At 41.4% G+C, this 14,057-nt stretch overlaps 1 long non-coding RNA gene across 1 annotated transcript; it reads left to right on the forward strand.

Moving 5' to 3' along the window:
- Positions 1 to 2,134: 2,134 nt before the first annotated feature.
- Positions 2,135 to 6,461, forward strand: LOC117823280. Its single transcript, XR_004633357.1, has 2 exons — positions 2,135 to 2,319; positions 6,078 to 6,461. It is a non-coding gene; the product is annotated as an uncharacterized LOC117823280 (long non-coding RNA).
- The last annotated feature ends 7,596 nt before the right edge of the window (positions 6,462 to 14,057 follow it).

The raw sequence follows: 14,057 nt of genomic DNA on the forward strand, positions 1-14,057 counted from the left end.
CAGTGCAGCTTGTTTTGAGAGCGGTCACATGTTTTTTTAATAGCGGCATTAAGGTCTGCAGTTTTCCTCCTGAATGAAAGTAATTACTTCTGTTAAATCCTCTTAAAAGTCCCATATCACGTATTAATTACTTTCATCGAAGGGTGATCAATCAAATGTTTAAACTTCAGCTGGAGTTCAGATTTCAAACCCATGCTGCTGACTGCTGCAGTGTTTTTTATCCAGATGTGGTTTTTCTGACTACCTTCAAAGGTGACATACTACGCTGTTTTTCATCAACATATTGGTCTAAGAGGCCCCAAAACATGTCTTTGAAGTTTATGCTCAAAAAAACACTTTGAAATCTGATTCTGGTCTGCCTGTAAACCCCTCTTTTTCAGCCCTGCTCAGAAAAGGCTGTTTTCTGTGTCTGCGCCTTTTAATGAGAATGAGCTCTCTGACCACGCCCCCTCAGGAAGTGGATGTGGCCTCGGCTCTCCAGCACGTTGATCTAATGTTTACATGTTGGCTGGATATACACGGCTGCTCACAGACCCGCGTTACTTCAACCCTCTGAATCTGATCCAGAATCTGATCCTGACGGAGAGGCGCCTGCAGCAGGACCTTTCTGAACGATTGGTCACAGATTTAGTGTTTCTTGTTGTTTTATTTGTCAGTATGTCGACGTGTGTTTTGGTACACAGCTACGAACATGTAGCTATGTGGCTATGCTAACTAGCGCTAGCACTTTTCCATGATAAATAAAAATCATCCACTAGATCTTCAAATCTGCAGACGTGGGGAGTAAAACCGACTTTTGTGTTTATGAAGACAGCCTACAACTAGCATGCCTCCCTCCTAAGCTCCTTGTTGGCGCACATGTATGCAGGGAATGAAAAACGGAGGAGGGGTTCAGTTGTATTTTATACAGTCTATGGGCTGAACAAGCTCCGAGCTCTGACTTCAGTTACAGATCGGATGTCGTTGTGATTTAATAAAAACACGGAGAACTGAAACGGCTCGTTTCAGCACACATTTACAGAAAGGTGGAGAAATCAGAACAGGGGCAGAATGGATTTTTTTCATTTTCGGGGGTTTGTAGACATGCCAGGGAAACATATTTCAGGTAGAGAACCATTAAGAAGTGGTTTTTGCATGATATGTCACCTTTAATGCCTCTTTTCTGGCTGCCAAACAACACAGTTTTATTTCTCTACCTCTGTTGCTGTGGTGTCGATCTCCAGCTCAGACATGTTTCCTGTTTTTTTTTGCCGTAGAGCGTCCCTCCATGTTGAAATTCTCTGGGTGATCCTGGCTGAACCAAGAATAGTTAGGGGCGTGATATGTAAATACCTGTTTTCAGCTGCCACATTTATCAACACTTAATCAGGCGTACGCCATGATTGATTCAGATACGCACATTTCACAAATGACACGTGAACTTATATAACTTAGCTTATATCTGCGCTGGTTTCAACCATAGACTGTATAAAATATGGACGTAGTATCCGTCATGTCACCCAGTTCCTGAGCACTGTTTTGAAGCAAATCGACGGCAGCAGCCATAATGGTAATGTGGAACTCAACCAGGCAGAGTGTGACGTAGTGTGAGCCTCTTAGCCAACAGCTATGTGTTCCTGACCGGGAGTCACGTCAGTCATGTCCTTATTTGGGCAAAACTGGTAATCTTAATATCTTCTGAACCGTCATGTTAGAAAAAAATTCACCCCCCGTACAGTGTGTGCCGATAGAGAGATTAGCTTCGTAGGGCCAAGCCTTTTTTTGAACCAGGCTGTAAACATGTTTATTAATGCTGTAAAGATCATCTTTTTCACATTCATTTCTATGTGGTTTCTGGTGTTTCTGCAGCCAGCCTCAAATGGATTTTCGATGTATTGCAGTTTAAAGCACTTCATCATTGGCTCATGGTTTGAGACCGGAGGTTGCCTCTTGGTTTCAACGTAAGATTGATAAATGAAGTCCATTGTGCCCAGTGAGTTTTTGATTTGTCTTCTCCCCCCTCCCATTGGCTGCAGGAGGAGCACACCTGTGTGCTGTGACTTCATCAGGCTTGTGCTGAGTTCACAGCTGAGGCAGATCAGTAATCAGAAGGTTATATACATAGGTTGGGAGCTGGCAGCAGGCTGCAGCTGGAACACCACAGTGCTTTGTCAGTGCAACTAGTCAGCTGTAATTGTCTGTCTTTGCCTGCAGTCATGGTAGCTCAGGTTTAGCCTCTCAGTCTTTGAGTTCATGCTTAGTTAGCTACGAGAGAGATTTTGTTTTGTACAGCTTTTATTTTTTCAGGTACACTCTTTGCCACTTCACCTGCTCCTGTGTGTGAGTCTGCTTCTGAGTCCTTCAACCTACCTTGTATCACCCCCTCCGTCCCCATTCCTATTAAATGAATCCAAGTGCTTGTCTTTTTAAAGCTTACTCACTGAAGCCAGAGATTTTTCTCAATATAGTGAGTGGAGTAATTATAATAAGTGCTACTAGCCACAACTGTCCAAAGCTGGTATCACTCAACTCTATAATGGTGAAAAATGTAAGGTTAAAGGACACCTTCTGTCTGAGCAGCCTGGAAAAACTTGGATTATGACCATATTTGGTATATTTAGAGAAATGGTTGCTTTTGTCCTTTCTTTTTTGGCACAGTGTATATTTCACTGATGTGTAGCACATTCACTTTGTGGCACATTTGTTGTTTTTAGTTTGTCAGCACGATAAAGTTGTGATGTTGAATATTAACACTGAGTGATTTTCTTTTACTTGGACCTTTTTTTAGGTGTCTATCAGCAGTAACAGCCTGCTCATTTATCATGCCAGTACTTCTGCTTGCTTCTTACGATCTAATTTAAAACTCCAAACTAACCATTGGAGCATAATACATCTGATTATACTAGAATCAGCCTGCATATAAACATACATTTGTAAGTTTAAATTTAGGATGTTAATTCCTCTAGAAGCTCAGATTACTGGGAGACAAACTAAGGACAGGGCCTGGGTGTTGTCAGTGGAAGATACAGCCATAAACACTTGCTTCCTTTTTTGAAACATGGTAATATAAACTTTTAAAGAACAAGAATTTAAACATTATTCTATCAATATCCTAACAAACAGATTTATTTCAGTTTGCCAAACAACTGATACCAAAACAGTTCAAGTCCAAGAAGCAGCTTTTAACTTCTGTGATAAGACTTCATGAGTTTAAGATGCCTGCTTGAAACATTGTATCGGACAGTGCTGGAATATAAACCTACTGACAAGTACCTCATACAACCCCATGGTAAAAAACTGAATCATCCCTTTAAGGACAAAGTTGCAGTGTAGTAGGCAGTTCATTTTTGTTGAAGAAAATAAATATATTTGAAATCATAAGGCATAAAGATATCCAAAATTTTTCAAAATAATGATTTATTTGTTTTATTCACTGAGGGAACATGACTGAGAATCAGTGTACAGCAAACTGGCCATCACAACAACTAGTGCCATAAGGTAATGGCACTAGTTAATGTACAGTGGGGTGAAAAAGTATTTAGTCAGCCACTGATTTTGCAAATTCTCCTACTTAGAAAGATGAGAGAGGTCTGTAATTTTCATCAGAGGTACACTTCAACTATGAGAGACAAAATGAGAAAAAAAATCCAGGAAATGACATTGTAGGATTTTTAAAGAATTTATTTGTAAATTATGGTGGAAAATAAGTATTTGATCAATAACAAACAAGCAAGATTTCTGGCTCTCACAGACCTGTAACTTCTTCTTTAAGAAGCTCTTCTGTCCTCCACTCGTTACCTGTATTAATGGCACCTGTTTGAACTGGTTATCTGTATAAAAGACACCTGTCCACAGCCTCAAACACTCAGACTCCAAACTCAACCATGGCCAAGACCAAAGAGCTGTCCAAGGACACCAGGAAGAAAATTGTGGACCTGCACCAGGCTGGGAAGAGTGAATCTACAATAGGCAAGCAGGTTGGTGTGAATAAATCAACTGTGGGAGCAATTGTAAGAAAATGTAAGACATACAAGACCATTGATAATCTCCCACGATCTGGGGCCCCACGCAAATCCTGCAGCGCCAGGCGTGTCCCCCTGCTTAAGCCAGTACATGTCTAGGCCCGTCTGAAGTTTGCCAGAGAGCATATGGATGATCCAGAAGAGGACTGGGAGAATATCATGTGGTCAAGATGAAACCAAAATAGAACTTTTTGGTAAAACTCAACTCATCGTGTTTGGAGGAAGAAGAATACTGAGCTGCATCCCAAGAACACCATACCTACTGTGAAGCATGGGGGTGGAAACCTCATGCTTTGGGGCTGTTTTTCTGCAAAGGGGACAGGGCGACTGATCTGTGTTAAGGGAAGAATGAACGGGGCTGTTATGATTGTCACTAGGACTGGACCCAAATGCAGAACTCAGGCAAGCTGGATTGTGAAAATACAAGTGTTTATTTAGAGTGAACTCCGTGGTAATGGCGCCGTGGGTAACGAGCGGAGCAGTCCCTCTTTCCAGTGTCCTTCCACAGAGGGTAACTGGAGCTCAGGCAAAGGCAGGCAGGTTCAGCAGCAGACAGGAAAGCGATCAGCACGAGAGCAGGAAGCATGCACGGCAATCTCTGAATCAAGATGAAAACACACAAAGACAAGCAAAACAAAAACATGCTTGAGGAGCCACGGACTCAGTGTACCACTTAAAACTGAAGTACGATCTGGCAACGAGTAGGAGAGAATCCGGAGTCTTTATAGGAGAGGGTTGATTATTGAGTGGCTTCACCTGGTGCTGCCTGCAGAATGGAAACCCCGCCCACATTCACCTACAAGACACAAACAAGGGGAAGAGACACAGGAGGAGGAGCAACAGACAGGGAAATGACAAAACACAAAGAGGGAGAGGAGAGGGCTGCCATGATGAGGATCATGACAGGGGCCATGTATTGTGAGATTTTAAGCCAAAACCTCCTTCCATCAGTGAGAGCATTGAAGATGGAACGTGGCTGGGTCTTCCAGCATGACAATGATCCCAAACACACCGCTCGGGCAATGAAGGAGTGGCTCCGTAAAAAGCATTTCAAGGTCCTGGAGTGGCCTAGCCAGTCTCCAGACCTCAACCCCATAGAACATTTGTGGAGGGAGTTGAAAGTCCGTGTTGCCCAGCAACAGCCCCAAAACATCACTGCTCTAGAGGAGATCTGCATGGAGGAATGGGCCAAAATACCAGCTACAGTGTGTGCAAACCTGGTGAAGGCTTACTGGAAACGTTTGACCTCTGTCATTGCCAACAAAGGTTATGTTACAAAGTATTGAGTTGAACTTTTGTTATTGACTAAATACTTATTTCCCATCATAATTTACAAATAAATTCTTTACAAATCCTACAATGTGATTTCCTGAATTTTTTTTCTCATTTTGCCTCTCATAGTTGAAGTGTACCTCTGATGAAAATGACAGACCTCTCTCATCTTTCTAAGTGAGAGAACTTGCAAAATCAGTGGCTGACTGAATACTTTTTTGCCCCACTGTATGTTTAGCAGGTCGTTATGGGAAATAGAATCCCGACAGGACCCAATATGAAAGTTTCCGTAGCCTGCCGATTTAGCATGCTAACCAAAACTGACATTTTAGCCACATAGGATTGATGGATTCCGTGGATTGATTTGACATGACGTGTGATCAGTTTGCCTCTGGCATTGCTCATGTTAGTGAAAGTTAATAACCGTGGTCAAGGAGTTTTGAATCAGAATCAAGCATGTAACACAACCAGCAGATCAGTAAGAAAGCCGGGTGATGATCTTCCATAATTACGTGCTCACTTTGCTTATGTGCTCCTTCAAATATACTGAACAGTGAAAATGGTATTAGTTTTTTTACCTAATTTTTTAATGCAAATCCCTCCTGTCGTTACATCACCACAGGTTTATTCAAATTTACTCTTAGAGGCAATGGCTACCGAAAAAGATACAGAGGCTTTTTTGCCTTCACATTCTCTAGTTGCTAGGCTACAGGATGACTTAAAATGAGCTCTCATGAATGTTCATTTTGCTGCTATCCATGTTAAATGTGTTTTTCAGTCCATTCATTAATTTCATACATGCAGACCCTCTACCTCCACATCACAGCCCAGATTGCAACTTCATCAGCCGTAGATGACCTCTTCAGCAATCTTGCCATCACTGCCCAGTCTTTGCTTCCCTCATTCAGCTTCATCAGCCCTGGACCCCTTCATCAAGGACTCATCAGCCAACACCTCCACCACCAGTGTCTGAACTCCACTGGGGGGATAGATCTTGCTGCCGCTCAGGGCAGACATCCTTCGATCTCCTTGTCTCCCTGTAGAGTTCAAGCATCAGAATGACACAGACAATAATTCAATATCACTTAATCTTTGTAGATTAATATGATCTCTACTTGTCTCTTCTGAGTGAAGTATGTATATCTGTACATGCAAGGATAAAAATGTTTCCATTACATTTGACCTTAACCTATTTAAGTCTGTTTCATCAGTTTTGTTAATTACTGTATCTGTTTTATCTTGTATCTGTTTTGTGTTTCTCATGTCTTTTTTCTTATTTTTTTCTAACACAGTTTCAGTGACTCATGGTCATATTTAAAGACAGAATTTACTTGACTTCTTTGTACAGTTAGATAAGTGGCCTAGCAGTCTAAGCGCCCCACAAACAGAGGCTGTAGGCCTCGTCGCAGAGGTCACTGGTTCAATGTGCTGCATGTCTTCCCCCACTCTCTACTCCCCATGTTTCCTGTCTCTCTTCAGCGGTCCTGTTATACAGCCAAAAATGCCCAAAAAACATAAAAAATAAAAAAAAGATATGATATGTTGGGTCTTGAGATGAGGCTAAATCCCTCTCTATACACACATCTCTAAAGAAAAAAGGTAAGAAAAGATAACTCATCCTTTTCTGACTAGGGATGAACAATTAATTGCATTTGCGATAAAATCATGATATGATAAAACGAGATATTCTAACCACAGAGGCTACGATTTGACTGGTCAAGTGATCTGGTCAACGTGACTTGGGAGCGGGAGAGAAGTCAACGTTGCGCTTTAACCTGTCGCGTAAAGGCCCCAGGCTCCACAGAAACAGACACTTCAGAAAGTTTAGTACCAACGAGGGGCAGCACTTCAGCTGTGTAGATTTACTTTGGTTATAAAAAAGAAGATGCTGCACAACGACAGGTATTGTGCAGAACCTGCCTTGCTACTGTTTCTACCTCACGAGGTAACACCACGAACCCTTATCAACACTTAAAAAACACCACAAAGTAAGGATGTACATTTCAAGTATTTTCCGTGATCGATCTTTGGAAATGTTAACGATCAATTATTGATTAATCCTTAAAAAACATTAAAGTTTTCCATGTCAAGAATAATTCCAAATGCGTTTTCCCCTGAATAAAAATTTATTTCGCAACACAATGTATATAACTGACGGTATTAAATCTCTATGGATCATATTGAGGTGTACAAAATGTCAACACGCTGAATATCAACGTGAGGAGCAGGCTTATGAATAATCTCCGCAGACGCGGCGTCAGAAAACTCAGACTACAACATGTGGATTTACTGCAACAGGACAACTGAACAGAAACATATTTCAGACTCAGTGTCCAGTTTTCTGTCTACTCGTTCTTATTGAGAAAAATAAGCATGTGAATGCGGTCAGTTGTCAGCCAGGAGCGCACCTGGCTCATTATTAGTCCGGTGGCGAAGAAACAAAGCGCTCGTGGAGCCGCGAGCTGAGCGTCTCCACTGTCTAGTCAGCTGATTCACATCGAAACATGCTTTAAACTTAAAACTCCTCCCTGATAGCTGAATGTAATATGAGACCACATGATGTTTGAACCACGTGATACAAAATCAAAACAACAAAATGTGTTCGAGTAAGTTGTTAACCTCCCTACCACAAAGCGATGTACGACAGTTGCTAAAACGCCAGCGACCAGTGCTTCAACTTCAAGTAAGCAAAGTACCAGGCGACAGGGATCACTGACCCAACTGTTTGAAAGTATTACTCCTCATAAACATAATTTGAAACTGCACATAGAAATAACTCATGCAGTAATCTGCACTTTAGTTTGTGTTATTTATTACTGACTTCTATACTTATGTTTACACCACACTTGTTTGACAGAATGTTGTTAAGTAGCTGTGGTGAATGCTTACAAGACTGCAAGTCAAAGTATTTAGTAAGTTTACAACTGTATTTGAAGTAGATAAATAAACCGTCTTTCATATTAACTCATGCTTCATTTGCCTTTTATCTTAAAGGTGACATATTATGCTCTTTTTCATCAAGATATATTGGTCTAAGAGGCCCCAAAACATGTCTTTAACGTTTATGCTCAAAAAAACACTTTGAAATCAGATTTGTCTGCCTGTAAACCCCTCTTTTTAGCCCTGCTCAGAACAGGCTGTTTTCTGTGTCTGTGCCTTTAAATGAGAATGAGCTCTCTGACCACGCCCCCTCAGGAAGTGGATGTGGCCTCGGCTCTCCAGCACGTTGATCTAATGTTTACATGTTGGCTGAATATACAGGGCTGCTCACAGACCCGCATTACTTCAACCCTCTGAATTTGAACCAGAATCTGATCCTGGAGAGGCGCCTGCAGCAGGACCTTTCTGAAGGATTGGTCACAGATTTAGTGTTTCTTGTTGTTTTATTTGTCGACGTGTGTCTTGGTACACAGATACGAACATGTAGCTATGCAGCTATGCTAACTAGCGCTAGCACTCTTCCATGATAAATAAAAATCATCCACTAGATCTTCAAATCTGCAGACGTGGGGAGTAAAACCGACCTTTGTGTTTATTAAGACAGCCTACAACTAGCACGCCTCCCTCCTAAGCTCCTTGTTACTACACGTGTGCAGGTAATGAAAAACGGAGGGGGGATTCAGTATTATTTTATACAGTCTATGGGCTGAACAAGCTCTGAGCTCTGACTTCTGTTACAGACCGGATGGCGTTGTGACGTATGAAAAACACTGAAAACTGAAACGGCTGGTTTCAGCACACATTTACAGAAAGGTGGAGAAATCAGAACAGGGGCAGAATAGATTTTTTTCATTCTCGGGGGGTTTGTTGACATCCCAGGGACACATATTTCAGGTAGAGAACCATTAAAAAGTCGATTTTGCATGATATGTCACCTTTAAAAGATTTGCCTAGCCTATAAGAAAGAACAATTAAATCTGATATTGTTTATTATAATACAGATTGATTTATTGCTTGTGTTTGTTAAAAAATACATGAGGAGAGGACCTTGACAATATAATCGCATATTAAATCCAAGCGTGCCGGATACGGCCCTGGTGGTGAGGCTTTCAGCAGTGTGACTGCCCCCTGGTGGCTGGCTGCAGTATAGGTAAAAAAATCTGTCAAACTTTAAAAAATAAATACACGTGGTACGAATGTTTCTCACATCCGTATGCTGTGGTGATATGTAGTTAGTATTTCACTGTTTTGTGTTCAAGGCCTCTTTTTTCTGAAAAGTTTCTTTTTCGTTAGTTATTAGAGTTTAAAAAAACGGGGTTTTACTTCCTGTTTCCTTTGATTCACAGCCGACGTAGAGGGAAACTTCAAAGGACACACAGCGTCTTGTGACGTTACGCTGTAGGGCGGAGCTCGTTACAGTGGCTTCACAGGCTCTGGCTGCACAATGGCAGTGCCCAGGAGAGGGATTTTTTGGCTTCAGAACTGTACAACGGGAAGAGGCGGAGCAACGCTGTCCATTTTTATTTACAGTCTATGATTAAATCGTAATTGCAATATTGAGGAAAATTATCGCAATGAGATAATTTTCCAAAATCGTTCAGCCCTAGTTCTGACCCATCCCCTTTCACACAGTCTATAGTAACTAATTAAACAGCAGAAATCATGACTTCGAAACCGTCTACTATACTAGCAGTACGTACTGATTTGGCCAAAATTCAGTATGTAGTATGTGAACAAGAGCAAAATCTGCAGTATGTCAAAACTACCCGGATGTCGTACTGATTCTTGAAAATTTCACAGTTTGCATCGGACCAGTCTCCTGTGCGTACTGTTTCCCAGTACCTACTGAATACTACATTAGTAGGTAGTATGTAGCAGGCCATTTCGAAAACAGCCCATGTGTTGTTGGTCCTGGGGCACAGCTCCCTTCATTAATTATTTTGCCTTCACTTGGAGGTTGGCAGAAATGTGATCTGTACAGAATAAGTTAGGCTCACTGTGTTTGAAGAGGGTCATCCATCATTAACTGGTAGCTCTTGAATACAGGAAACTGTTCTGAAAATTCCATAAATTAACCTTTGGACTGATTTGAAAGTCCATCCATAATTAATGGATGTTACAAGCTGTATAATCCATCAAAAGTTATTAGCTAAAAACACTGATTCTGTCCTCAAGGACCTAATTACAAAGTTGAACAATCTGTGATTTATTCTCCTGAAACAGGCGCTGTCAAACCAGACAGTCTGGCTTAAAGGGACAGCTGGCTGTTGTTGCTCAGCAACATTTTCTTCATCTGTCAAACGGAGATGCAGAAAGGCAAGGCCAAGGTCAGCGAGGCCCCTAGCTGCTCACCCCATCAGCAATATGACATGAAAGTGAGCTGGGAATGAAATGCACCGGTCTCTCCACACACACCTCACGCTGCTCCCCTCGAGGAAAAAGGACATGAACACATCTCCCGGCTGTTGGAGCGGATTTATTCTGTGTGTTTGTTTCTTATCTTTGGTTTGTCTTGAAGTAACACACTTATTTGACTGCACATTTAAATGATATGATAGTGTCTCAGTGATTTATTTATACATGTTTAACATCTCATGTTTAAAAGTCCCGGTGTTGTCATTGAATAATGTTGATATCAATCACTTATATTTAAAACTGTTGTTCCTATTATCGCCAAAAGGATGGATATGTTCAAAACAAATCCCTTCCAGCTAACTGCAATCATCAATCTGAAGCCAAATAAACCCACAAATCATAAGGTCTGTAGTGTCCGAGCTCTACAGCTGAAAGCATCTTCACAGAGTGGAGCTAAATGACCTGAAGCTCTATCCACATCCATCTGACGCTTTTCACATGTGAGGAACAGAATCTGAGAGCAGCTGAGGAAACAAACAGGTCTGTTTGTCATGGAGCAGGTCCTGTTGGAGGAAAAAAAGAACAGTCACATTACAAATGACACAGATTCAGCTGTTTCACCAAAGTGACTTGATGTTTTGCAGACTCTAGCTACGGTTACATGTGCAATCTTTCCTCTGATTCCAACTTCACTGTTCACATGGATGCTACAAGAAGTGATCTGATTGAGATGTTTGTGTACATGCACCAGAAAACTATGCGAAGTTGCAAAATATCACTTCTGGAGAGGAGATCTGTGCAGGAGAAGATGAAAGTTACAGACATTGGATCAGATTAGCTGTACTACAAAAGAAGAAGAAAGAAATGTACTTTATTGATCCCCAGGGGGGAAATTCAATTTTTTCACTCATGCTATTTTGGACATGCTACACATACGTTTTTTTTTTGTATATACATACAAATGCACACACATGCAGTGAACATGCTTCGGGAGAGATGTCAGAGTGAGGACACTGCCGTCAACCAGCGCACCCCGAGCAGTTGGGGGTTCGGTGCCTTGCTCAAGGGCACCTCAGCAGTGCCCAGGCAGGTGAACCAGCACCTCTCCAGCCACCAGTCCACTTGCCAAACTTCGTCCATGCTGGGACCCGAACCGGCGACCCTTCGGTTACCAAGCCAAGTCCCTATGGACTGAGCTACTGCCGCCCCAAAATGTAACAGCATTCCAACAACAGAGGGAGAAATTACTCTGATTTAGAGGTGCACAGAGTTGTTCCAATAATAAATAAATAAATGTAGAGAGAGAAAGAAGAAAAGAAAAGAAGGAAGGAAGGGCGCCCCATGTACATACAAACAGGCACACACGCACATCTACCAACACACACACACACACACACTTAATTTCCATAACTTAACTTGCAATTCTAATGCTAATAGTTATAATACCTATGAAAAATAAATTAATAGTAATAATAAAAGTAATAATAACAAAATAGTAATAAATAAATAAATACAATTATATGCAGTGACTTAAATGTGAGATTTCAAGGTATCAAACATGTCGTAATGTTGAAGGTAATCTCCCATAGTACATTATTGTGCACACTCGGGCTGACCACCATGAATACCATAACAATGGGTTTGGGGGTCAATCCCAGACAACCAGAGGACCAAATGATAGCCCCACTCCCACCAAGGTCCTGTTTCCCAGCACAACCAGAACCCTGCAGTTCATATGAGGGGTATTACCATCCAGGTGATCCCTTATTAGATCTACTTAGGATCTTACATCCTCATTAACAAGATGTAGGAGCAAGCCATAGGGAGACCACCTTTTCACTCTGACCATCTGAGGTCCACATCCAGACCATGTGTAGAAAGTCAAACCATTGGTGATTCACACTGTGTGTATATTTATCCCCCCTTTTTGTGTGTGTGTATACCTTCCTTCTTTCATCCCTATGGGAAGGAGGAGGGACATGCAACGCCGGCCTGGCTGAGACTTTGGGGGCCCACTGTTTCCAAAGTGGGACACCCAGGAGGAGCATTGCACCAAGCCAATCCTGGCCCCCATCCCCACCGCTGTAGAGGATAATTGTCACCACTGTAACCACATTTCTGCTGCAATTTAATTTGGCACTCTTGTGGTAGTGTAATAGTAATGTCGTAACCTCATTAATAATAATTTGTCGTTGTTACATTGACCGTAATGATAACAGTAACAACACTATCAACAATAGCAGTCATTGAAATAGTGAAAATAGTGATGTGCATACATACACACATATGTAAATATATACACACACACACACATCCCCACACTTGCATACATTCATGTATACATGCAAACCTACACACATACACACGCAAACAGACACACGCACCCACACAGGCAAGTGTATACAATATACCCTTGCTTTTTTTTCTTCCCCCTTCCCCTTCCTCTCTCTCTTCTCTTAGAAACATGAAACTTTCTCATCAATCCTGATACCAAGATATTTATAAACGGTTACATTTTCAATGTGGGTGCCCCCATTAGAAGTGATGATGTATATAAAAGCCCCACACCGAGGTTGTAAAGGGCAATGATCTTCAGGAATGAGTCGTTTCAGAGATATCTTGTGGAGTTAATTTAAAAAGTCTCTTGTGAAAAAAGAAGTCCTATCATGTTAGAACATTTGTGAATATCTAGACTTCAAAGAGAATTGAATTTGCTTCTAATCAAAAGAAAAAGAGAAGTTCTGCTGCTGGATGCTGCTATTAGGATTCAACCATGCTCTTTGTACTCATTACTGCAAAGTAAAGAATATCACAAAGTCCTTCCATGGAATGTAAGATAGACTGTCACTCAGTACAGTCTCAGTTTAAGAACAGATAATCAAAAGATATCTCTTGTGTTTGCAGAAACATGTAAAAGTTAGCTGAGCAAAATATTTTCTTAGCTAGTAAGAATTTGGATGTTACATCTCCAAGAAAACTGACAACTGATGACAGTGAAGAGACAAAATGTTATATCTAGCTCTGTCCTGTGGCACAGAGGCAGAAGAGCAACACATTCACTCACACGTTAGATATATTGCTTTGCTAGTTTTCTAAATATGTGAACCAGACTTCGGTGAATAGCGCCCTGAAGTGACGAGCTTATCTGACACAAATTGTCTTCAGAGTCCTCCCCTCCGTTCTCACTGACTGCAGACACATTTCATAAAGGCAGCACTCCTGTGTGAGATGTCCTAGGGTGCCTGGGAAACAAGCTGCGATTACACGGTGCCTTTCATGCTTCGGTCTTTTCCTTTTTGTTCACAATTTGATAGGCTGAGGTGATGGAAACGCACTGCATGGGTTTATTTTCCCTTCCTCAATCAGGATTTTTCATGCCTGGCTTGCTGCTTGTATGTGTTTGCAGCTTGGAGCTGTTTTTGTACGAGCAACTTTATTGGCAATAACTAGAAGCAATTGTGCCTTTTAAACCAAAAACAAATTCTACAG

The sequence above is a fragment of the Notolabrus celidotus genome, chromosome 12 (genome assembly GCF_009762535.1).
Source record: "Notolabrus celidotus isolate fNotCel1 chromosome 12, fNotCel1.pri, whole genome shotgun sequence".
Taxonomy (NCBI): Eukaryota; Metazoa; Chordata; class Actinopteri; order Labriformes; family Labridae; genus Notolabrus; species Notolabrus celidotus.